At 39.0% G+C, this 24,880-nt stretch overlaps 1 pseudogene across 1 annotated transcript; it reads right to left on the reverse strand.

The window, feature by feature from the left end:
* Positions 1-5,546: 5,546 nt before the first annotated feature.
* On the reverse strand, positions 5,547-15,861 carry LOC308515392 (dynein light chain 1, cytoplasmic-like; annotated as a pseudogene). Its single transcript has 2 exons — positions 15,780-15,861; positions 5,547-5,828 (listed from the first exon to the last, which is right to left on the reverse strand). The product of its transcript is annotated as a dynein light chain 1, cytoplasmic-like (transcript).
* Positions 15,862-24,880: the final 9,019 nt, after the last annotated feature.

Genomic DNA, 24,880 nt, shown 5'->3' on the forward strand with positions numbered 1-24,880 from the left:
AGTCCTGCTGTTTTCAGCCGCTCTCCTTGCTCCACCACCTATTCTGTCCCCTCAAATCGACACCCACAGTGACTGCAGTGACTGAATAAGCCAACAGATGCCATAGGCTTAAATGCCGCCCAGCAACTCCTGAAGTTCTTGGAGGACCACCCCAGAAAAGTAATTATGAAAATTAGTGACTCATGGGTGTTGCAGACAAAAGGTGAAGTGGCAGCATGGGGCATGGAAACAGAAATCCAGAACTGAAATCCAATCGCATTTCCACTTCCAAGACATACACACAATCCTGCACATCCAGACATGAATGCCAAAAGTGTTTTATTAGAAATACCCTTTTAACCATTTCAACGGAAAACACTTTCACCATCTTCCAATTATGGCACATATAAATGTATAAAAACTTTATGTATTTATATGTATATAAATTAATATATGAATATGCATATATAAATTATTATATAAAATATATATTAAGACGTATAAATGCATGTTTTAAATTATATTGTATACATATAAACATAATTTATAAACATACATATTTAAACATTTTGTTCCCTCTCCTCCTTTGGCGAGATGCTTGACAATTCCAATATCATTACACTACTGGATAGATCACTCCTTAAAATGAATACAGGGCTCAGATACACTCCTAACATTTCATGAATCCTTCACCTAATTAATGAGAGGTGAGTCTCTTAACCTACTGCCCAGGTCCCATGGCAGATTAGTAACACTATTGCTTTGATGGATCTTTTTAAGTGCTTCTCTCGGGAAAGATATTTGAAAGTCACATTTAAATAAAGATCCAAAAATTACTGAACATTAATTCTCCTCTAGTCTCAAATGCTATTTCTGGCGAAGGTTATGGAGGCAATTTTAATGGGAGAAATATACCATTATTTAGTTACCCTGATTCCCAATATGCAGCAAAGGACTTTTGCTAATCTTTTATTCCCTGACCTTCTCTAATGATATAATGAATTTCATTCATCTTGGAAACATAGAGAATGAAGTGAAAAAGAAAAGAACTAGAGCTCATGGAGGTTTATTTTATCTCTTCAACCCAAACACAACCTTCAGTGAGGTTGCATCAAAATGCTTGATCATAGCATTCACATGACTTGAAATTTAATGATGCATCCAAGAATATCTTTCCATTTTCTCTCCCTTGTCTTACCCTCAAATGATACATTAGAGTGAAACCAAAGAGGATTTTTTTTTCTCATATAAACCTCAATAAAGTGGAAAAGAACCAAAATCCAATTCACTCCAAAAGGTAGTAAAACTCAAGAGAGTATAAATACTTGCACAAAGATGTGAGCTTGTCAACAGCAAAGCCATGAGTTGAGAGAAAATCTCCTGACACCAGTATTCTACCTCTTGCATGAGGCCACTTGAATGCAATTTATGAATTAGTCATGTTATTCTAGAGAGAGGGAGAGAGAGAGAGAGAGAGAGAGAGAGAGAGAGAGAGAGAGATTGATTGGTTGCTTCCCACATGCACTCCCACTGGAGTACATCATATCCACAACTTGGGTATGTGCCCTAATGGAGAATTGAACCTGCCACCTTTTGGTGTATGGGACAGTGCTCCAACCAACTGAGCTACATGGACTAGGGCTGAAATAGTCTTTCTTTCTTCCCTCTGTCTTCTTCTTCTTCTTCTCAAAAATATACCTTCCCTGCCCTGTCTTAAAACAAAAATTTTAAATTTTGTTCAGATACCAAATAAAAAATTATGGAATTGAAATTACATTTAAATTTTATAATGTGTAAAGTAAAAGCCCCTTGTGGGAGAAAAACAAAGGGGAAATTAGTTTGAAATGTTTTTAAATTTTACAATACTTTTAAGTAAAGAGATATATTCAGAACAACCACCTAAATACTAACTAATGGCAGAGGAAGACATTAAAAATACAAAGTAATGCTAAATACAACTTCGCAAAGTGTTTCTACTCTCAGGAAGGCAAGAGACCAATGAAGGAAGAAATTAGACTATTGGTGGGTGAGACTGGAAATCAAGATGCTCCGGATGGCAAAATTCGTCTATTAAAAAGAGAAAGAGGAATATAATTCACATATTAAATGAACACAAAGTATCTGTCATCAAACATTGATTTTGCATTTAAGCAACATAGGGGACCTCAGTCAAAAAGCAAAGATAAGCCAGCAGTGCAAAGCCACAGCACTATAGGGAAATTATCAGAGAATTTTATTTCAGGGAAAATGAGAGCACAGTTAATATACTAGTTAAATGAAAGGCTAGTTTATCTTTCTGTATACAGATGTAAATCCTATTATCTGCAAAGGAAGTTCATGCATATCTGGGAGAGCCACTGCTTTCTCCCTTGAATTAGAAAATAGGACTGTGAGTAGCAGCATGCTGGCAGCGACTATAGGTGGTATTAATGAAGTCAGGGCACGGATGGGACTTCTTCTAAGACACTCATCCTCAATGGAAAAGGGCTTTGCGATATAAGCCACAGGTCACCTATTTAGCACTGATTTACATAGGGCTCTCAATGGGGAGAGCATTGAATTTGCCCCCCAGATCCCAGAATCTTTATCACATGTTGCTACCATAGTTAAGACACAGGAACTTTCTCAGGTAAGCCCCGCCCTCTGCTGTCAAATATACAACATCCTCTCTTTGGCTTAAATTTAGTATTGGTCTTATTTATAGTAAGTCTTCCAAAGAGTATATTCCATACCCTTTTATAATTACAAATAATACTTAAATTAATTCAAAAATGCCACAACTCCCCCCCCCAAATGCATATATCTCTTTAATATACACCCAATAAATAATACATAAATTTATATGAAGATTCTCAATGGCCACTAGTACCAGTAGATACCACTACATAAAAGTGTACATAACTATAAGTAATGGAAAGAAGCAGTTTAAAGTTTCCCAGAGGCATCAGTGTTAATGTTTAGGACAAACGCTAATCACATACTAGGAATTAACTAGAAAGCACTCAGCTAGTAAACATAGTCAAGTTTGCGCTTTATTTGAACTCCATGCCAATTGGTAAGAGGCTAGGAGGTCCATAGGACACTTGCCCAAATATAACATCTGCCAGCTGTGGTAGCACAAAGGGTAGTCTGACACTCTGGGCAGATATTGCACATATTTCAAAGTAGTTCCTTATAGCCAGAATGCTATGGCTGGCTTTCTCCCTATGCTGACCTTGTGTCCCTAATGAATGAAGATGTGGGGATTTCTTGGAGAAGCTGGGAAGATGATTCAGTCACCAAAGATCAGCCCTAGGGCAATAAACTTATAGAAACAGAGAGGAAATGAAATCACCTTTGAATCTCTCATTGGATGTGGGACAAGTGAGATATTCCTGAAAGTGGGGAAGGGGGACCTTACTGAAGAGCAGAGCTTCCGGTCCTGGATGCTAGCTGGCTATGAATACAGTTGACTCTATAAACTTATGTGAACAGTTATGAGGTGTTTTTTTGTTTGTTTTGCTTTTGTTGGGCTTTCCTATGAAGTAGGAAAAAAAAGTGATGTGTGCCTTGTGCGTGTGTGTTAGTGGCACATACTCCTTGGGACACGCCTGAGGATGTATCATATGCTTGTGAATGTCATCAGTCACGCGTAGCGCATCAGATAGGGTGTAACGCTCAGCTGGTGTCACTGAAAGTCTATTCTGCACTTAGGGGGTGGTTGGCATTAGTGTTTTTGGGAAAAGGTGAAACACAAAGAACAAGGCAATTTGGGGGGAAGAAGGTGAAGAAGCAGCAACTGTTAAGTAGAGTATTCTTGATTCTTCAGGACAGCAGCTCCCATTTCTGCTGCTGCAGATGGTTAAGAAATTTTAGAACCAGAAGTAGTATCAGATAAGAAGCAACTACACCTGAGGCAATAGAGCAGGAAAAGACAGAAATATTGTGCAAGAACCCAGGACCACAGTGCTAGGGACAAGGACTTGCTGTGCTTAAAGACCTAAGTGTTTGTATTAGCTGAACACAAGAAATGAAATCCTAAAGCCAGGGAAAGTTAAGAGAGTTAAGAGTTAAGAATCCCTCTGTATTGTCAAAACATATTACAATGAATAATAAACTAGAAGTATTCATCTACTTAACTGTCTCCCTCACTAAATCATTAGCTTTTTTTAAAAAAAAAGATATTTTTATTGATTTCAGAGAGGAAGGGAGAGGGAGTGAAATAGAAGCATCAATGATGAGAGACAATAATTGATCAGCTGCATCCTGCACACTGGGGATTGAGCCCACAACCAGGGCATGTGCCCTGACTGGGAATCTTGACTGTGACCTCCTGGTTCATAGGTTGACGCTCAGCCACTGAGCCACGCTGGTTGGGCTACATTGCTAGCTTCTATAAGTGCTGGGACCATGTCTTACTCCTCTCTCTGCCTGTCCCCAGCACCTCAGGTAATACTTGGCATAGAGTAGATCAGCGGTTCTCAACCTGTGGGTCGCGACCCCTTTGGGGGTCGAACAACCCTTTCACAGGGGTCGCCTAAGACCATCGGAAAACACGTATATAATTACATACTGTTTTTGTGATTAATCACTATGCTTTAATTATGTTCAATTTGTAACAATGAAATTGGGGGTCACCACAACATGAGGAACTGTATTAAAGGATAGCGTCATTAGGAAGGTTGAGAACCACTGGAGTAGAGGCTCTTTTTTAATTGAAAGAGAAAGTATAGAGGCTTTTGGAAGAGGCAGCTGATTAGGAGAAAGAACATAATGGTGGTATTTAGGAAACTGCCATTGTAGTTCTGTCTCTGGCAGTGAGACCTTGGAAAGCCATTTTACATTTCAGAGACTTGGTTACTTTATTGACAAAATAAATCTATTTTTTTTTCAAGATAACTCTAAAATTCTATTACTTTAAAAATAAAATTGGGGTGGGGGGTTGTTTCCTTATAGTAGTTAAGTACCAGTTCTTACTAGATATAGCACCTTCAAAAATGGTATAAAAACCCAAATTTTTAAGATTTTAACTCAGCTCAGAAGTACTAGTATACTAAACACTTAAAATTAAATCAACTACTGCCTCAACAATAATGTTCATCTCTCTAAATCTCTCCCAAATGAAAATATACTGCTCTTACCATTCCCATATAAAAGTTCTGAGGTTTGTTATTGTTTTGTACTAGTTTCATTTTTGGTTGGAAAGTGAATTACTAATGTTATATATTAAGCTGAGAAGGTCTTTGTAACAGAAATTAAAAATTGTATGTATTCTGAATGTCTTTCTTTTTTTCCATTTATCCAACAGATATATTTTGGGGGAAAAAGAGTAGATTTTGAGGAGCTAAAAACATGAAGCAGAGAAGTATGGAGTAGAAAATAAATACAAATGTAAGCTGTTTTGTTAATTGTTTTATAATCACAGAAAATGAATATATAGAATGCCCTGTACAAAACAACACAATAAAGGTTCAAGATCAAGGTGTTTCTTTAGGCAGAGCTGAAGATTTCAGTTTCTGGTACTTGGAATTTAGACTGCAGTCCTTGCTTTTGGATGGATCACTGGGTATGTGGCATAGTCCATGCTTTTAACCAGATTTGAATAGTAGAATGGTCACTTGGCCCAGGTAGAAGTAGGTGAAGAGCTCGGTTTTATGATGTCAGGTAACTTCCAAAGTTCCTCCCCTCTAAGGAGTTGGACTTGTTGTTAAACTCCTTTTTCATATGGGCCGAAATGACCTTCTCTATGTTATATTTCTCCAAAGCCTGAAGAGCACATTCCACAGAGTTCTGTTGCGTCTCCTCCAATGCGTCGGCATTTTTGATCACCGCCTTCTGGTGGCGGATGGTTCCAGTGGAGCAGGGGCTGGCTGACTACAAGGGTCTCCTGAGGGAGGGACTGACTGGGCTCAGGTCCTGAGGGAGAAGCCGTTGCTACCAAAGCCGTAGTGTGCATCTCTATTCTCAATGCCTTTATTCTTCCAAAATGAGGGAGTTGTATAAAGACTGAGAACATTTAAAATGAATTGTGTAAGAGCATATTTATTTGTTTAATTATCTGTGTAAGCCAGAGTATAATGAAAATATTGTAATTGTGCTACTTTTCAAAGAAACACTAAGGAGAAAATTGTAAACATCATGGATGGGGAATTATGCACACAAAGACTAATAGCTACAATAATGTTATTCAGAACTGTGCTGGTAATTTGCCCCTTAGGGGGTAAATTTGGAAAAAATATGTGTAAGGCTTAGTCATGTGACTAACACTTAACGGGCATTGTACTGCAAAAGCCACACACACCACACTGAAAAACATTTAGTAATAATTATTTATTTTAGTTATTCTCCTGGTACTTCTCTAGTATCTGCAATTGCTATGGTCTCAAAAACAGCATCTTTTGTATGGCACCCGCCCAACAAGTAAAATGCACTGGTGGTTTACAACATAGAATTAGCAGTTAGAGATTTTTTTTTTTTTCAACACTTCATTCCTGAGGGCTTAGTCTAAAGAGGAAAAAAATAAAATAAAATGAGTCAATGAAATTCTTCTTTCCTGAGACCTCAGAATCTCTGCTGGTAGTCTTTTTATTAAGTGTTTTACTTAGGGATTATTAGTCAAATATGTTCGAGAAAATGGCTTGCTTTATGGAGAGAAGAGCAATCTGTGTGTTGTTTGTGAACGGTGCTGGTTATTCTGCATTTGCCAGCTCCCACTCTACTTATTTGCTTGAGGAGAATAATCCATGGGCATTACATCTCCTACACTCACTTGTTAGTTAGCTTCCAGTTGAGGAGATCAATGGCATCAGCATGTAAGAAGGGCTTTGACATCACCTGTCGTAAATGTTTCCCTCCACGTCCCACATGGTTCAGGGTTCAGGATCTGGAAGAGGAGCTGCACACAAATGAAAGAGAAAAGACAAGAGATAATTTGGAAATATTGGGGGACCAGGCGGGTAAGTCCAACTCAGGAGGAAGGACTTCCACCGGTGCTCAGACTGCACCAACCATTTTATAGTCAGAGGTAAACAAGGAAGTGGTTACCATAGTTACACAGTTCTTGTGAGTTTCACCTGTTTTGACCATAGTTACACTTCCTGCACTTCCCTCATCCCATTAACTTCCCAGGTAAGATCTGGGGAGTGTTATAAGGTCAAGCCTAATTATGCTAAGAGGACTGAGCCCTCTAAGCTGGGACTTGTGACTTTGCCAGCAGGTCAGTCCGAGGCTCAATCCTATATCGTTTTCCCACAATCACCTCTCTGTCAATACTGTGCATTGTCAGGACTGCAGCTTCCTCTGGTGCAGGCCCTTTCCCAGGACTGCAACTCGCATTGGAATTCTGTAGTGATTTTCATGTCTCTTGTCCTTTGCATCCCAAAGGATTAATTGCATCCAACCATTGCCAGTCTCTGGGTGCCATATCATTCCTATATATTCCCTGATATGTCCATATCTTCAAACTTTAATAGAAATCTCATCATTTGAACCATCTGAGGTGAATGCTGTCTTTTTCCAAGACACAAGCCATAAGTTCTAAAGCACTTAATAATAGTTATTGATAATTGATTTTTAGCATGTTGAGTTATTATTTCATTACAGGTCAATGTTGCTATTACAGTTGTCTGTGAACAGTTTCTTTCTGTAACAATGTACTATAATGGACACTGTGATGTTCTATCCAAAGAAGTAAATGACTAGATTAACTGAAACAAATTGAAAAAGTCCTTTGTTTAAATTTCGACTAACTCTGAGGATCATCCCAACTCCGGATGTTGCCATAAATGGACTGATACCTCATTATTACACCATATGGGTCAGCTTCTCTATCTGCCCAATCTTACAGATCTATCTCCTCAGAGCAGGCCCTGATAAATTTTCTGCATGTAATTCTCAGTTTTTCAGGGAATCCAATCTAAGATATGCAGTGACTGAAGTCAGCCTGGACTTGAGCTAGTTGAGGAATATAGATAGCTAAAGCCCCAAATTCAGCAAATACTTAGACCATGACTATAAAAATCAAATCCTCTTATAGCCCCTCACACACACACAAAAAATCACCATAGCCACTAGTGCAGCTATTACTGAGAATAGAATATACACTTTCTCCTTTCCAGTATTAGAGCTCTTTTTACTAGGTACCCTCAGAGAATGACTTCAGTCTTGAAGAAATTTTCTTGTGTTCCATCAGGTACTAACTAGGTGGCCAGACATTTGAATTGTTCTCACCAGTAATTTCCCAAATCCTCTCTCCTATTTTCTGGCTTTATTCCCTTATTTCAAGAATGTGACTGCCACTGCCTGTCATAATGGGTTGTTTCCATGAAAGAAAATGAGAGTATGGGCTTCTACCTGAGGCAGGCAGCTTGTTATGACTCGAAGAGGTGAAGAAAGTCAGTCTTTAAAGAGAACTGATAAAAAGTAATCACTGCCTTCCCTGGCCAGGGTGGCTCAATTGGTTGGAGTGTGATCCTGTCCACCAAAAGGTTGCAGGTTCAATTCCCAGTCAGGGCACATATCTAGGTTGCAGGTTTGATCCCCAGTTGGGGCACATAGGAGGCAACCCAGGGATGTTGATGTTTTTCTCTCACATTGATGTCTCTCTCTCTCCCTTCCTCTCTCTAAAAATCAATAAAAACATATCCTCATGTGAGAACAACAACAACATCAAAAAAGCAATCACAGAGTGAAAAAAAAAGTTCAGATAACAGGTTTAGGTTTAAAGTTTGAATTATAAAAGTAAGAATATTGATAGGGATGGGTTGGGGCAAAAGCAGGTCAGCAACAAATGAAGAGAATTCTGGGCATCTGTACAAAACATCTTGGGCTTTAGAGTCTTGCCTACAGGTGTGTGGATAAGGGTGAATAGGCAGGAAAAAAAAGATTATTTCCTTCCTCACAATCTTTCTTCTCCCAGTGATTCCTGGGGCAAGAATCATTAGTAGGCTGATGACTGCTTTCAGCGAGGAGCCAGGGAGGCTCAGAGAAGCTACAAACAGCAGGGTTCTCAGCGCAAGCCACTGAAGTCAGCTAGAATGAGTGAGGAGACCAGAGTCTTGGAAGCAGAATGGGGGAGGTAAGCACGGAGACTTTAAGTCTGCAGCAATGTAATTAGCGCCAAGAAGGAATGTCAGCATAATATGCATATAAGGCAACTGGATATCTGAAATTACAGTTAAATGAATTAAGTCTACTGAAAATGACCAATAATAATCTTAAGGCTTCTTTATAAAATCAACGCCATGTAATTCTTCAGATGCTTTTTTTCTACACACAACAGTTTGAAATAAAATCAAAACAGAGAAAAAACAGAGATGACCATAGTGATTGAAGAAACTTTAAGTGACCAGTCAATGTTCTTTGGAAATATATGTTTAAATATCATAGCTTAAAAGCTGACATTAGTTTCGGTTTCAGCGCTTGAAAGTTAGCAATAGAACAATGCAATTTTCTTTGCAATAATGATAGTCTTGCTGTGCTTACTTAATATAAACAAAAGATAAAAATTGCTCAATAATAAAATGTGTTTATTTACCTCCCATTCTCCTCAATAGAGTCTAGCTAAATAAAAAGGTAATTTGAGGTTAGTCTTTCATGGAAATGTTCTTTTAATGAAAAATAAACCTATTTTAACTAATACTCATTTAAACAGATTTAGAATTAAGAATCCTCTTTGAATTGAGACTAATAAATTTAAGTACATTCTAAGTACTTGTAGCCCAAAAAGATTTTTACCAAAATATTTATTAGTACAGCAGGCCGGATTGAGATTGACTGGCACTACAAGTAATGGAGACAGAAACACTAACAGAGTTACTCACAAAACAGTCTTAATGAACTGCAACTGTAATAACCATTTTGCAAGGTGGTTTCTGCCCAATTTAACCATACCATGGAAGTAATACTCGTAGGAAGGGGTGACCTCCAAGTCTTCTTTTATTTTAGAAACTCAATAATCTTTCAGGCATTCTAACCTCATAATGCTTTACACAGGTAGCCATGTTTTCCCACAACATCTCAATAGGAAGAGCAGATTTGTGTTCTGTTTCTTTGGAAGGCCATTGACAAGTCTGAGGCAGGAAGCACATGGTGCCTCTCAAGGCCGGCTTCTTCCTTGTAAACCCATCCCCATAATGGGTGTGGGGAGGGGGCATGAAAGCCAGAAATCTAAGATGGCACCCAACATGTCCACCCCATTGTGAACATGCCCTGTGATATCTTTCCACTCGTAAAAAGGAGTAAGACCTGTGGATATGATGGGATTGTTTCTCCCTTGAATATATTGGGCAAAAGTGATGGGATAGTCACTCTTGCTGGACTTGAAGAATAAGTTGGCACATTGTGAAGATAGTCATATGGCAGGGGATTGTAGGTGGCGTCTAAGAGCTGAGGGCCTCAGTCCTACATTTGCAAAGAACTGAATTCTGACAACAACCACATGATTTTGAAGAGAATCTCAAGCTCTAGAAAGAGAATTTCAAGCCCAAATGACATTTTGATTTTAACCTATGGGACACCTGATTTGGCTGGCAATGTCAACGGATATTGTTTTAAGCTACAAATTTGCTTCAAAGCAACAGAAAACTAATACAGAGGGCAAGGATGGGGATAGTTGGGAGTTGAATAATATTAATGATGCCCCTGTGCTATTTATATAAATTATTTGGAGTTTCTCAAAGCTACCTTGGCACAGGCCCTATTAGAAAAGAGTGAGGTATTATTGCCTAGTGGCTAAGAGAATGGACCTTGGAGTGAAGTTGCAGTTTGAATTCCCATTTTGCCACTTAATCATTGTCTTAACTAAAATAAGGAAATTATCTTCTTTGTGCCTCAGCTTCCTCATTTATAAAATAGAGATAATAATAGTTCCTTGGGGTGTTGTAACTATTAAATGGACTAAACCATACAAAGTGCCCAGCTGGATGCATAGAAACCATTCAATAAATTTTAGTCGTTAGGAGAGTTATGTTGAGAAATAGAAGCTCCAACACACTACTTAGATTATTATTATTATTATTTTTTTGTCTCAGGTAATAAAAACATCTAGTAAATGGGGGTGGTTTCAGATGCTGACTGGCTGGGACACAATGTCATCAGGGTAGAGCTCTTGTTATCTTTCTGTACTTTCTTCTGTGTTGTCTTCATTCATTTTCTGATGCCCCTAATAATAGTTAGATGACTTTAGTAGATACAAACTTCAAATCCTTAGATCGTACCTCATCTCCAAGAGAAAGAAGGACGGAAGGAAGGAAGGAAGGAAGGAAGGAAGAAAGGAAGGAAGGAAGGAAGGAAGGAAGGAAGGAAGGAAGGAAGGAAGGAAAGTTTTATTTCTCCCCCAAGCATTCTAGCAAATGCCTCCTAATATCACAACAGTTTTGACTGAAATATATGCAAACCCAGAACCAAGCAAAGGAGCCAGGGAGATGGTGTAGGATGCTCTGCCTAAACCAATCACAATTCATTCTTGAAATTGAGAGTGGGTCAGTTCAATCTTATTTAAAACATATGCTTGAGAATTGAGATGATTTCTCAATATGATGGTTTCCCAGAAGAAAATCAAGCCACTTGCCATGGGTTGAATTGTATGTCCTTATAAAGGGTTTATTAAAACTCTAACCTCCAATACCTGTGAATGCGACCTTAAATAAAAATAGGTTCTTAATCAAGCTAAGATGAGGTCACACAGAGACCTTAATTCAATATTACATGTCTTTATAAGAAGAGGGAAATTTGAACACAGACACACAGAGAGGATGGCCAGGTGAAGATAGAGGCAGAGATTGGAGACACATCCCTGCAATCCAAGGGACTCTAAAGATTGCTAGAAGAAGAGGCCAGAAAAATATTCTCCACTATAAGTTTCAAAGAAAACATGGGCCTCCTGATACCTTAACATCAGATTTCTAGTCCCCAGAAAAGTAAAATAATCAAGTCCTATCATTTTAAGCCATTTAGTTTGTGGTACCCTGTATGGTAGTCCCAGGTGACTAATATACCACTGATAGTGAAGATCAAGAGGAATTGGATGTGAGATAGGTAACAAAATTTTCTTTTGTAATCAAAAGAAAAAATGAGGGTTCTTGGAAAATTAAATCACTTAGTAGATACTATATACCTTGTGGAAATTCACAACTAGTTATATACTCTACTTGCCACTTACCACCCCTTTGAAACACTTTTTGAAAGTTGAAAGGTTGCTGAAAACTCAGTAAATAATTTGACTTCCCTCCTTCTCTAAGAGACTTTTAAGAAAATTAAAAAAAGAGGTTCCAAAGGAAGAAATATGAAGGTGTACTCCTCAGCACTGGGTTAAGTGACCATAGGGCCTTCCAAGAATTTGTTTTGGAAACCATTGTACATATCCTATAGTTGCAGCAAGCAGTATACACCACCAATATCAGAGAGAAAACTTAAGTTGAAGTAGTTAAACATATAAATTCCATCTCTAGTTCTTCTCATCGCAAAGTATGTGAGCATGTATATTCCTATATTGGAGAAAGAGAATGGAAAAAAAAAAGAAGAAGAAGAAAAACTTCATCTTCAATGAGCAACTACTATGTGCCCAGCTCTTACCTCATTTGATCACTGCAACAAGACTGTTAGGCAGATATTTATGCCTATTTTATGAATGAAAAAAGGATAAAGGTCAAAACATTAAGGAAGGTTAATAAAATACTGCTATAGGCTGATTATTGGCCCATGGAATAATCAGGTTTTAGTCTCAGGAACCAGAAAGTTTTGCCTTATCTGGGAAAAAAAGTCTCTTTACATACTGATTAAATTAAGAATCTTGAGATAGTGAAGTTATCTTGGATTATCCAGATGGATCACAAATGCAATCACAAGTGTCCTTATGAGAGAGACAAAGTGAACTTATACCATATGCAGAAGAGAATATAATAAGAAAGTGAAGGCAGAAATAGGAATGGTGCAGCCACAAGCCAAGAAATTCCAGCAGCCACCAGGTGCGGGAAGAAGCAAAGAATATAATTCCATTTTAGAGTCTCCAGAGGGAGGGAATTCCTGCCCAATAAAACTGTTTTCTGACTTCTGGCTTCCAGAACTGTATTGATGCATTTCTATTGTTTTAGCCACCAAGTTATTGGTAATTTGTTACAGCAGCCATAGGAAACTAGCACATAACTATTATTAGTGCTTTGCTATGTGATGAACTCTGTCAAAAAAATATTATGCAACAAACCTAAAAAGTGGATAGTATTATAATTCACATTTTATAGAATGGGAAACTGAAGCACAAAACATTATCTTGCTCAGGTCACACAGCTAGTGAGTTAGGATTGATGTCAGAGGCATATGGGAGGCCAGGAGAGGCCTAAACCAAGTGGCCTGTGTTCTTGTCAACATGCAAGAAAGAATTCAAGAGTGAAACATAGAGAGTCAGCAAAGCACAAAGATTTGTTGAAACAAAAGTACACAACCAGGCAGGGAGTGTAAGCCGGCTCTAGTAGTAGGTCCCCTAAAGGGTCTCATGAACTAGGCTTATATTTTTAGCTAAAGGGGAAGAACTCATGAAAGGGTGGATCTGAGAGGAGTAGAGATGGGATGGGAGAGGCACTATCTTTCAAAGAGGAAGGGATGTTTTTGTCCTTATTTAGTCTTTTCTGGAACTATTATGGCATTAGTGTATCATGGGTATAGGTTTATCTGCAATGCTAATGATATTATAATGACATTAAAATTGGCTACAGGTTATCTTTTGGGCAGGGTGCCTGGCCCGGCTGGATAGAACTGGACCTTGTTTGTCCCTGAGGTTTTCCTGGCAAGCCTGTTTCCATGCAGAGAGGAATAAAGGGGAGGAGGGGCCCTGGTACCTCACTCTAGCTATCCCGACTCAGGGTTAATAACTATACCAGTTTCTTCAAAATTGTCTCAGTTTTAGCATTGAAATTCCTCTACTTCAGAAAATCTTTCCACCCCAAAGAAATCTGGATGGTGGATCACCCTATACATAGATTTGAATCCAAACAGCCTGATGTACATGTGATATTCTTAACCACTCCAGCCCATGCTTTCCATTTCAATTACTGTCATTTGTGTAGTGAGGCATGACACGATCTAAATCACCGATGACTGGTCCAAAGCCCATGCTTTGATATCTTGTAGCACACCACATCTCTGAGCCCACACCCCCAGGCATTTGGCAGAAACTTCATCGAAAGGATGGAAGCTACTCTTCTTTTTTTTTTTTTTTATTTTGCCTCCTAAGAAATGTGGCAGCAGGATGCCCCCCCCCCCCCCCGACCCCAGCTCATTGTCATAACCACCTCTCAAGGCAGGTCTTTATTTGTCCAGAAGGTTCCAGAAAATTAAGGCAAAGTGTATGTTCCCCATGGGCTTCTGTCCTGAAATAAGACTTAGGACTCACTAAAATCTCTGAGTGAAGAGACTGAAGTGACAGGTTAGCTAAGTCACTTGGTCTATGACACTGTGACTCAACCTCAGCACTTTATTTCAGATTGAGTCAATCTACAGCATCTGAATGCTCTTTATACACTATGGATTTTTTCTAAAAAAAGACCTTCTAATTCTATTGATAGCCATTTTCTGATGGCTATTGCTCTTGTTAAAAGTCCTATGTCATAGCTAAAGCCATCTTTAAGTACATTAACAGTCATATTAGAAGAATAATTTCAGGCATTCTCTTACATTTCCTTAACCTTTCTGAACTAAAAGCACTTTACTTCTTGGAGGTGTATCAGAAAGAAAGAAAAAGACCACTAAAGGCTGAATTTCCACTTTTCAAAGTTAGTCCTTTTAAAGCTCCTCTCTGTTCCTGCCTTTCTCCTCCCACAAAAGTCTCCTTTATCCTTCATAGTTCAACTCAAATCCTATCTTCTCCAGGAAGTCTTCCCGATTTTATTTATATACAAATAATAGTAAAATAAATGTTTATACAATATTATAATATTTCACTATGTGCCAAACTCTGTGCTTTATAGGTAGATAATCTTAGATTAGATATACATGTAATTTTATTTAATCTTCAAAACCACCTTATTAAGTACATACTATTCTGATTATCTTAAATCACATCAGAAAATTAAGTCTGTCACAGAGAAATTAAATAGTTTTCCCAAGGTTACATAACTAGGCAGAGTCAAGGCTCAAACCCTGATTTGCTAAAGTAAAAGTCTGTGTTCCTGATCTGCAGCCACATCATGATAATTCTCCAGAGACTCATTGAGTATGCTGCTCCTTTATGGTTTAGCATATATTCCTGGTTATTGTTAGTTAACTTTTCATATGCACGTCTTGTCTAGCCCAGGTATATCCAGTAACTCTTAGATCACAGGAGCCTCTGAAGCTTCAGCACTCAGCATACTGCCTTCCTTAGTATGAACATTACTCTTCACCAAAATCTAATATGATAGCATTTGTCTTGGAAGAAATATAAGTATAGGAAGTAGGTGGCCTCTACAAGATGAAATCATCCCTGAGCTGACAGCCACAAAGAATCAAAGTCTACCAAAACCCCAACTGAGAAAGGAAACAAATTCTTTCCTAGAGCCTCCAGAAAGGATCACGGTCTGCAAATAGTAAGACTCCTCCTGGATTTCTAACCAATAGGACTGTGAAATAATATATTTGCTATTTTAAGCCATAAAATTCATGGTAATTTGTTATGGCAGCATAGAAAAACTAATATAGTAGATATTCAATAAATATCTTTCGTACATAAAAGATTAAACTCAATCTGATGAGTTACATGGGAGTTTGAAAACATAATATAGTACAGCCTCCCATGTTAAGGCAGAGAAATTTATCATCCAAGTGGGACTATTTGTTATCAAGTATATTACCTTTAGGAGTAAAGATAGCATCACTTTCCTCAGCAGCCAATTTTAATTCTTTATCATCCATATGATCAAGAATACCTGCCATGTCCAATAGAGATCTCTTTTGCCATTGATTTAAGTTGATTTACTCTTGACCATTTTCCTGTGGACATAGAGTATAACTGGTCAATATCCCCCTGGTAAATGTCCTACAAATTCTCATTCAGTAATCAAGTTTTCCCTTAGAGTTAACTCTTTCATCAAATGACTTTTTGAGTTATATAATTACTTTTATTTCCATTATTTGGATTCCTTTTTCAATGATTAAATAAGTGGTAATATATTTGGTTGGTGCTAAGGGCAGGCTTGATTTATGAAAAAGATCCCTCACTCACAAACCTTTTGTAGTGACAGAACTATGCAACTCCAACAACTGTAATATGTTATGTGGCATTTCTCAGATTAGGCAAATATTTGTTTAGCAATAATTCTTCTTAACTGCTTTCAATCTGTTTGTACCAAAGCTTATGAAATTTACATTGTTTTGTAAAATCTTTGGCCAGAGAATTAAACAGGAAAGAGACAGAAAACAGAGCGAGAGAAGACGAGCAATTACATTTTGAATGAAAAGACATCTTTATAAAAGTATGTATTTTTTCTATAAATTTTTATAAAGATGTTTCTTTACTTGTATAAGGTTCAGCCTTCCCCAATCAAAATTTCTCTTTTCTAGTATTTTTAAAATCTCAGCAAGCATTTCAAAAAACCAATATGCTTCGGTAATAATTCATAATTCTCTCTATGTTTCCTTTGTTATCCAGTTAAGCAGTCATATCTTGCTAGCTGGGTTTTTAGGAAAAGTACTCAACAAAACAGAAATCATAAGTACAGGGTTCTCAGAAACCTGCTTGTCCTGCTGGGTGTTGACACAGTGTGAGCCTGGCCTACCCGACAACTTTGACACAGGCAAAATCAGTCTTCTCTGGAAAAAGCAATTGGCCGCTTGCCTAATGTTCTTGTTCTGCCCCTAGAGTAGAAAAGTCATGGATCCTAACGAACCGTATCATCTTTGTTGATCTAAGTCTATGGAATATAATCTGTGCTCCTTGACCCCTAAAATGCCAAAGAACCTTTTCAATGCATGACAAAATTTTGCAAAATGAATAAATGAATGAATGAATAAATAAATAAATAAATAAATAAATAATAAAATATCTTTTAGAAATGTGTACTTGTGATAGTTTTATGTATCAACTTGGATAAACTATAGTATCCAGTTATTTAATCAGGCACTAATCTAGGTGTTTTTATGAAGCTATTTTTTAACTATGGTCACCATCTACAATAAGCTGACTTTAATGTGGGTGGGCCTCATCCAATTAGATGAAAGGCTTTAAGAGCAAAAATATGTTTCCTCTAGAAGAAATTCTGCCTCAAGATTTCAACACCAGCTCTTCACCAAGTGTTTTTAGCCTGCCAGCCTGCCCCACAATTTTAAACTTGTCAGTTCCACAGTCATGTAAGCCATATGTAGCAGAAATGACAGGGGAAGGACACACTATAAGAACAGAATCAAAGTTGATTAATAGCTTTTCACTCTACTAACTATAGATAAGATATTTTCTTATGGACCCTGGGAAACTGTGAAGGACGTATTGTAAGAAGAAAATGCAGTCGTAAAGATAAATCAACCTTGAAGTCCAGGTGGCTCCATCACTCAGAAAAAGATACATTTTGGGAGCAGATCAAGGACAGGACATGCCTCGGGAGACAAATGTCTGGGGCTAATCTTTATGAGGCCAATGATAGAAAACAGACTCAGGGAACTCAATAGTTTTATATATTTTCGCACCTCCTAACCCTATATAATGGCTGGCTTGAGATGAGATGTTAGAGCAGGGTTTCAGGGTACTACACCTGCTGCTCTTTCAGACCACTCACATCTGAATAAAAGTACCTCCAAGATTCAACATTGTCTGTCTGTGTTTACACTAGTAGCAACAGACAGCATGGACACTGTTTGTTCCAGTTTCATAAATACTAGTTAAGTTTCTCTGAAGAGCTCGAAATGAACAAATACTATTTGTCAGTGTTTGTAGATACTATTGGGGTTTAAATACATAAATTGACTGTAAATATATTCCTATGTAACAATATATGTCTTTATATATATTTACAATTATAAAAAATACTAAAATAAAACTAACACCTGAGATCTGTAAATTTTTTGACATTAATCAAGGATTTCTTTACTGAGAAAATTTGGAAAGTATAAGATGGCCACTAAGTTTGGAGACTAATTTTACCAACACTATAGTAAAACAGGCCATATGTATAACTGTGACTATAATAGGTGAAGAAGTGTGAGAACCTGAGGTTGAACCAAAAATCACAGGCCACTTTCAGGAAATTGCTGGGCTGTGATTTTTTTTTTAATATATTTTATTGATTTTTTTGCAGAGATAAAGGGAGAGGGATATAGAGTTAGAAACATCGATGAGAGAGAAACATCGATCAGCTGCCTCCTGCACATCTCCCACTGGGGATGTGCCCGCAACCCAGGTACATGCCCTTGACCGGAATCGAACCTGGGACCCTTCAGTTCGCAGGCCGACACTCTATCCACTGAGCCAAACCGGTTTCGGCTGGGCTGTGATTTTATGAGCTGCTGTCAGAACCAAAGTCTCTCTTCCTTACCATAGCACTTAGCACAGTATTGCAATGGTCGGTATTTCCTCAGAGGCCCTAAGAGGTAAGGACTACAATCTCCACTCATAACAGTCATAGTATAACTACCATATCTTGAGTATATCCTGTGTGAGATGGCTCTTTGTAGAGTATTCCATGTATGTAAGTTTTTCTCAAAACCTGTAAGATAGCAGTTATTTGTAAAACTTCTCTCTCTCTCTCTCTCTCTCTCTCTCTCTCTCTCTCTCTCTTCTCTCTCTCTCTCTCTCTCTCTCTCTCTCTCTCTCTCTCTCTCTCTCTCTCATACACACACACACACACACACACACACACACACACATAATCTGGACCTTGGAGAAGTAATTCCCCAAACTGTCTTTAGTTTTAGATTGACTACTTAGCACTCATCACAGTACTTAGCACATTATAGGTGCTCAGTAATTACTTGGTGAATGAAGTAAAACAGGTGCTCTAAAGAGAATCTGATGCAAATCATGTATTTAACAGATGAGGAAACTGAGGCCAAGACAAGCTAAGTGGCTTATCCCATAAAGCACAGCAAGTTAGTGGCAGAGTCACTACCAGAAGCCAGATCTCTTGACTATTAGGTGAGGATATCATAGAGTTCATGTTCATGTTTCTTCTCTTAATAGCTGTAGCTTCCTAAACCCTTTGCATCATCAAAATATTCCTGCACCAACTAACCAAATATCATGTTTGGTTTCTGTCAAAGAGTGGGGAAAAGTTAGTTACTAATTTCTTCCTCCTATCTGCCCAGAACCACCCCTAACCAGAATCAATGTAGTCCCCAAAAAAGTACTAGTAGGTCATTGATGATTTCAGTCTTCTTTTAATTAAAAACAACAAACAAATAAACATAAAATCCTCTTAACCCATCCAAGTAGTAAGTTATTTTTAGTTTAGAAATCTTACTTAAACATTACTAGTATGTGCAATGTTTGCATAGAACATGGACAACTACCCCAAAGAACCTAAGAAGACCCCCAAAATTGTGAATGTTCCCCAGCCAGTGATTCCAAAAAACAATGATACTAATATCTCTTTAAATTTCCAAGTTAGGAACTATTTTCAGAAGTATTAACTGGGAAAGCTAATTTTTGGTGAGATAAATTTTCTAAAAATTAAAAGGATTTTTAGATTATATAATGTCTAATCACTGGGATGTACACGTGAAATTAATATAATACTGTGTGTCAACTGTAACTAAAAAAATTAAATAAATAAATAAATAAATAAATAAATAAATAAATAGAAATAAAAAAATTAAAATGGAAATGGTACAAGTTGTATGGTCTGGAAGTTAATTAAAGATTCACAGTAGTGCTGGCATTTTGCTAAATACATAGATTTGGAACCAAAATCATACATCTTAAGTATATACCAGAGAGAGTATCCTATATAGGAAAGAGGTAATATGCAAATTGACCATCACATCCTCACACAGATGGCGACCCACAAGATAGCCACCACAACATGGCCAGCAGGGGAGGGCAGTTGTGGGCGATCAGGATGGCAGGGGAGGGAGGGCAGTTGTGGGAGACCAGGCCTGCAGAGGAGGGCAGGTGGGGGCAACCAGGCCTGCAAGGGAGGGCAGTTGGGGGCAATTGGGCCAGCAGGGGAGCAATCATGCATCAGTCAGGCTGGCAGAGGAGTGGTTAGGGGGTGATCAGGCAGGCAGGCAGGCAGGCGAGTGGTTGGGAGCCAGCAGATGCAGATTGAGAGAAGGATGTCTGACTAAACTAGTAGTTTGACAACCCCTGAGGGGTCCCTAATTGGAAAAGGTGCAGGCTGGGCTGAGGGACACCCTCCCCAGTGCACGAATTTTGTGCACAAGGCCACTAGTAGTAGAATAAGAGCAAAAATTAAGAGCAGAAATCTCAGGTTTGAAGAATAAAATAACATAGGATTCCAATTTTTCAGAAATATAGAATTAATAGATTTGAGGGCCATTGAAAGTCCTAAGTATCACAAGCATAAATTATCTATTCATATGTTAGAGAGGTCTCTAAGCTGTGACCCAGATGGAGCCATTGGAGGAACCCACCAATCGATAAGCAATTATCTGTAATAAAGATAAATAAGCTTCACTTCTCCAAGATAGAAAAGAAAAAGCTATAAGCTTTTTCCCATTCAAGCTCTGATTCTTGGTCTATAGAGATCTTTGTCTATCCAGAAATGTGAGCCTATAAAATTCCACCTCCTATGATAATCAAATGCATTAAACCTTATCTCCTGAAATCCTCTAGTATAGGTGGAAATACTTTACATCCTTAAGCTGCCATTGTGAAAATCAGCTTACATGTTCACCATATTCCAGCCCCAGTGATTTTCTTCAGATTCTTCTGGTACTCTAAGCACCCTCCTGCACCATATTAGAATTTGTGTTTTTTTCTTTGTTTGTTTTTTTATTTGAATGGTTTCTTCTTAACCTTTTTTGGAGTGGATTTCTCTGATCAGACCATCTAAATTAATTATTTTCATGTGTTATTCTCTATCAAAAACATATTTGTTTTCTTTATAGTTCCTACCAGTATAAAATTTTTTGATGGTTTCTTTATTTATATTTCCTTTTTTAAATAGTTAACTCGTTGAAATAAGAAAATTTTATATAGCTAGGATTTAGCAGAGTAAATGAAATAAAGTAAATGCTCAGTAACTATGGATCAAATGAATGATCTAACAGAAATATAAATGTGTGAAAATAAATATTGTATATTTATGTTTGGTCTACACTCTTGCAGATCTGGTAAATGTCTGGAGTCTTGAAGTCTTTTTTCTTGTTATATACAGATAGCTAATAAGTCTGGGACATTTTATGTAGACTTTTTCTATGAGACCGTTAATATCCTATCTAATAAAAGAGAAACATGCAAATTGACCATACCCCCGAACACTTCCCATGGGCTAACTAATCAGCAGGATATGCAAATTAACTGCCAACCAAGATGGCGGCCGGCAGCCAGGCAGCTGAAGCAAACAGGAGGCTTGCTTGCTCCAGTGATGGAGGAAGCCAAGGTTCCCGGCCTGCAGCAGCCCAGCTCTGAGCTCCGGATGCAACAATGTTGCAATTATAGAAGCTAAACAAGCTCCAGATAGCTGCTTTCAGCTGGCAGCAGGCTCAGAGCTTAGAGTGGCAGTGATGGCAACAGAGTTTCAATTATAGAAGCTAAACAAAGCCTAGATATCTGCTTTCAGCAGCTGAGGCCTCAAGCTGGAGCCGGCCTCAGAGCTCAATCCGGCTCTCAGTTCCAGTGACAGCCATAGAAAGTAAATAAGTCCAAGAATAAAAAAAAAAAAAAGAAAGAAAAAAAGGAGAGGCTGGGAGCTTCAGTCACCCTCCAGTCTGAAAATGGCCCTCAGCCCCTCATCCAGACTGGCCAGGCACCCCAGTGGGGACCCCCACCCTAAAAGGGGTGGGGGCAGCCTAAAAACAGCCATCAGCCCATCATCTAGGCTGGCCAGGCACCCAAGTGGGACCCCCACACTGATCCGGGACACCCTTCAGTGCAAACCAGCTGGCCCCCACCCATGCACCAGGCCTCTATCCTATACTACAGGCAGGGCGGGACAGCGCCAGCTGCCATCCGGGCCCCATGTGCAGCCCTGGGCAGTGGGGCATAAGCCCCGCCCCCAGCCGGGACCCCTATGTGCCACCTGAGTCCCACACTGCTAAGCCCCACCCCCAGCTGGGACCCTATGACTATTGGAGAGTAGGAAAGTGCCACCGGGCCCTGGGTCGCTGTGGTGATCTGGCCACTGGTAAGTAGAAAAATGTGGCCTGCGGGCAGCCCCAAGCTGAGCCTGATCCGGGAGCAGGAAAGCCTGGCCTGAGGGCAGCCCCAAGCTGGGCCTGCTCCCTGGTTGCCATGGGAATCCCGGAGCAGGAGAGCAAGCCCGGCCTGCAGGCAGCTCCAAGCTGGGCCTGCTCCCCAGTTGCCATGGAGACCTGGGAGTGGGAAAGCCCGGCCTGTGGGCAGCCCCCAGCTGGGCCTGCTCCCCCATCACCATGGCGATCCTGGAGCAGGAAAGCCTGGCTTGCAAGCAGCACCCCCATCTTGGCCATAGCTCAAGAGAGAGTACAACATGCAGTGGAGGCCAGGAGCCTGAGAGATTAACACAAAGGGGCTCCTGCTCCAAGCCTCCATGGTGTGGCTGGGGGCAAGCCCCCAGCAGACACACACACACACACACACACACACACACACACACACACACACAGTGCCTGCCCTGAGCCTCCAATGTGGCTGGGGGCAGATCCCCAGTGGGGACACACACACACACACACACACACACACGGCGCCTGCTCTGAGCCTCTGCTGCCAGACTGTGGCCATCAGTAGGACATCCACTGAGGGCTCCCAGACTGTGAGAGGGGCAGGCTGGGCTGAGGGAAACCGCCCCCCCCCCCAGTGCACGAATTTCGTACACCGGGCCTCTAGTGTATATATATTCAGTTTAGGATAAAATCCAGCACCACAGAGAGTTAGAATTCTTAGGAAAAATTAAAAGTTAAAAAGGACCAGGACTTTGGTCCTCATTGTGTAATCCTATGCTAGTTATTTAACTTACTTAAAATGCTTAAGTTGATTATTTTAGTTTCCTCCTCTGTTAAATAGAGATAATAATAGTATCTTTCTGATTAGAAGCATTATTTCCAGGGTAAAAATAAGAAGGTTTATAAAATATTTAGCATAATCTGACAAAAATTCAAAAAACGGCCGAAACCGGTTTGGCTCAGTGGATAGAGCCTCGGCCTGCGGACTGAAAGGTCCCAGGTTCGATTCCGGTCAAGGGCATGTACCTGGGTTGCGGGCACATCCCCGGTGGGGGATGTGCAGGAGGCAGCTGGTCGATGTTTCTCTCTCATCGATGTTTCTGACTCTCTATCTCTCTCCCTTCCTCTCTGTAAAAAATCAATAAAATATATTTTTTTTAAAAAAATCAAAAAACGGCAGGTAATTTTACTCTGATCATTTCAACTGGCAATGGCTGTAGAGTCAGAGGGAATCTAGAAGCAACACATTTGCATGTTTTCCTTTCTCTAGACAATATTTAAACAGTTTTAAGAGATTTTTAAAAATTGATTTGAGAGAGAGAGAGAAAGGGAGAGAGACACACACAGAGAGAAACATCGACGTGAGAAAGAAACATTGATTGACTGCCTTCTGCGTGGATGAAGCCTGCAACCTGGGCATGTACCCTGACCTTTTGGTTCATGGACAATGCTCAACCAAGTGAGCCACACCTGTCAGGGTTAAACAATTTTTAAAATACTAAATTCAGCAAGAAGCATAATAGTATTTTCAAAAAAAAATTCATATGAATTAAAACAAGATATCTTATTCCTAGTTTTCCAAATGCATATGGCAAATTTAAATGCTTTTGCCCTATGCCCTGACCCTTGATGCCTCCTGTCTGGCATTAGGGATGCTTCCTCTGTGGTTTAAGAAATACCTAAAGGACATTTTCAAGACCTAGTGATTCTCTAATCATCAATATACATTTGCATTCAGTAACCAATTTGCTAATAACCAGAATCTTAGAACTGCCACATCAGCACCACTGAGTTACTACTCCATAGCATCCCTTCTATAATCTTTAATTTCTCCACCAGGTGAGCTTGTGATGCACACAGTTTATTTCTCCTATCTTAGATTTTTTTCTCTTTGAAACTCAGCGAAATGATCTTTTAGATAATCCAATCTTCCACTAATACCTCAAGAGTTACGGAAACCTACAGTCCAGCTAATTATATTCTCTCCCAAAGTGAACTTCAAACCTTTCTGCATTCTTCTGAGTGCTTTAAACTTATTTCTTTCAGTGCATCTTTAAGACTCCCATCAGCAAAGGTTATCAATACAATCTCAAAACAGTAGGAAATGGGCCATTTGTCAAGATGTAGTGTTCAAACTGTATATCACATTAGCAAACTTTTAAAATTCTATTTGCAAGTAGAAAATCCTGTTGGTGAGTTTTTATGAGGATATTCTTGCCCATACACATTTAAATTGAAAAATTAGAAGTGAAAAGAAGATTGTTTTTCCATACCTAAAGTACAGAAAAGTAAGGCTCTATTCTCAGTAAAGTTGATATTGGGTAAATTCAGTTTTGTATTCAATATAGCATGTAAGAGTATATAACAATGTTAGGGTAAAATGATGTCATTAACAGAGCTATACTTTAAAATGTACATTATAAGTAAAGAGTAACATAGAAAAATTACAAATAAATTGACAATATAATCTAGGCTATAGCCCTAGTGTCCTCTCTTTAGCCATAATGTCCTCTCTTTTCTGGATTGTTTAATTAATAAAATAATTTGAAAACCACAGGCTAATTTTTAAGGTCATCTCTACACCAACCATGGAAGATATGTGGGTTAAATATCTCTGGACCCTTCACTTACTCTGCTCTGC

The sequence above is a fragment of the Myotis nattereri genome (genome assembly GCF_964212035.1).
Source record: "Myotis nattereri genome assembly, chromosome: 3".
Classification (NCBI taxonomy): domain Eukaryota; kingdom Metazoa; phylum Chordata; class Mammalia; order Chiroptera; family Vespertilionidae; genus Myotis; species Myotis nattereri.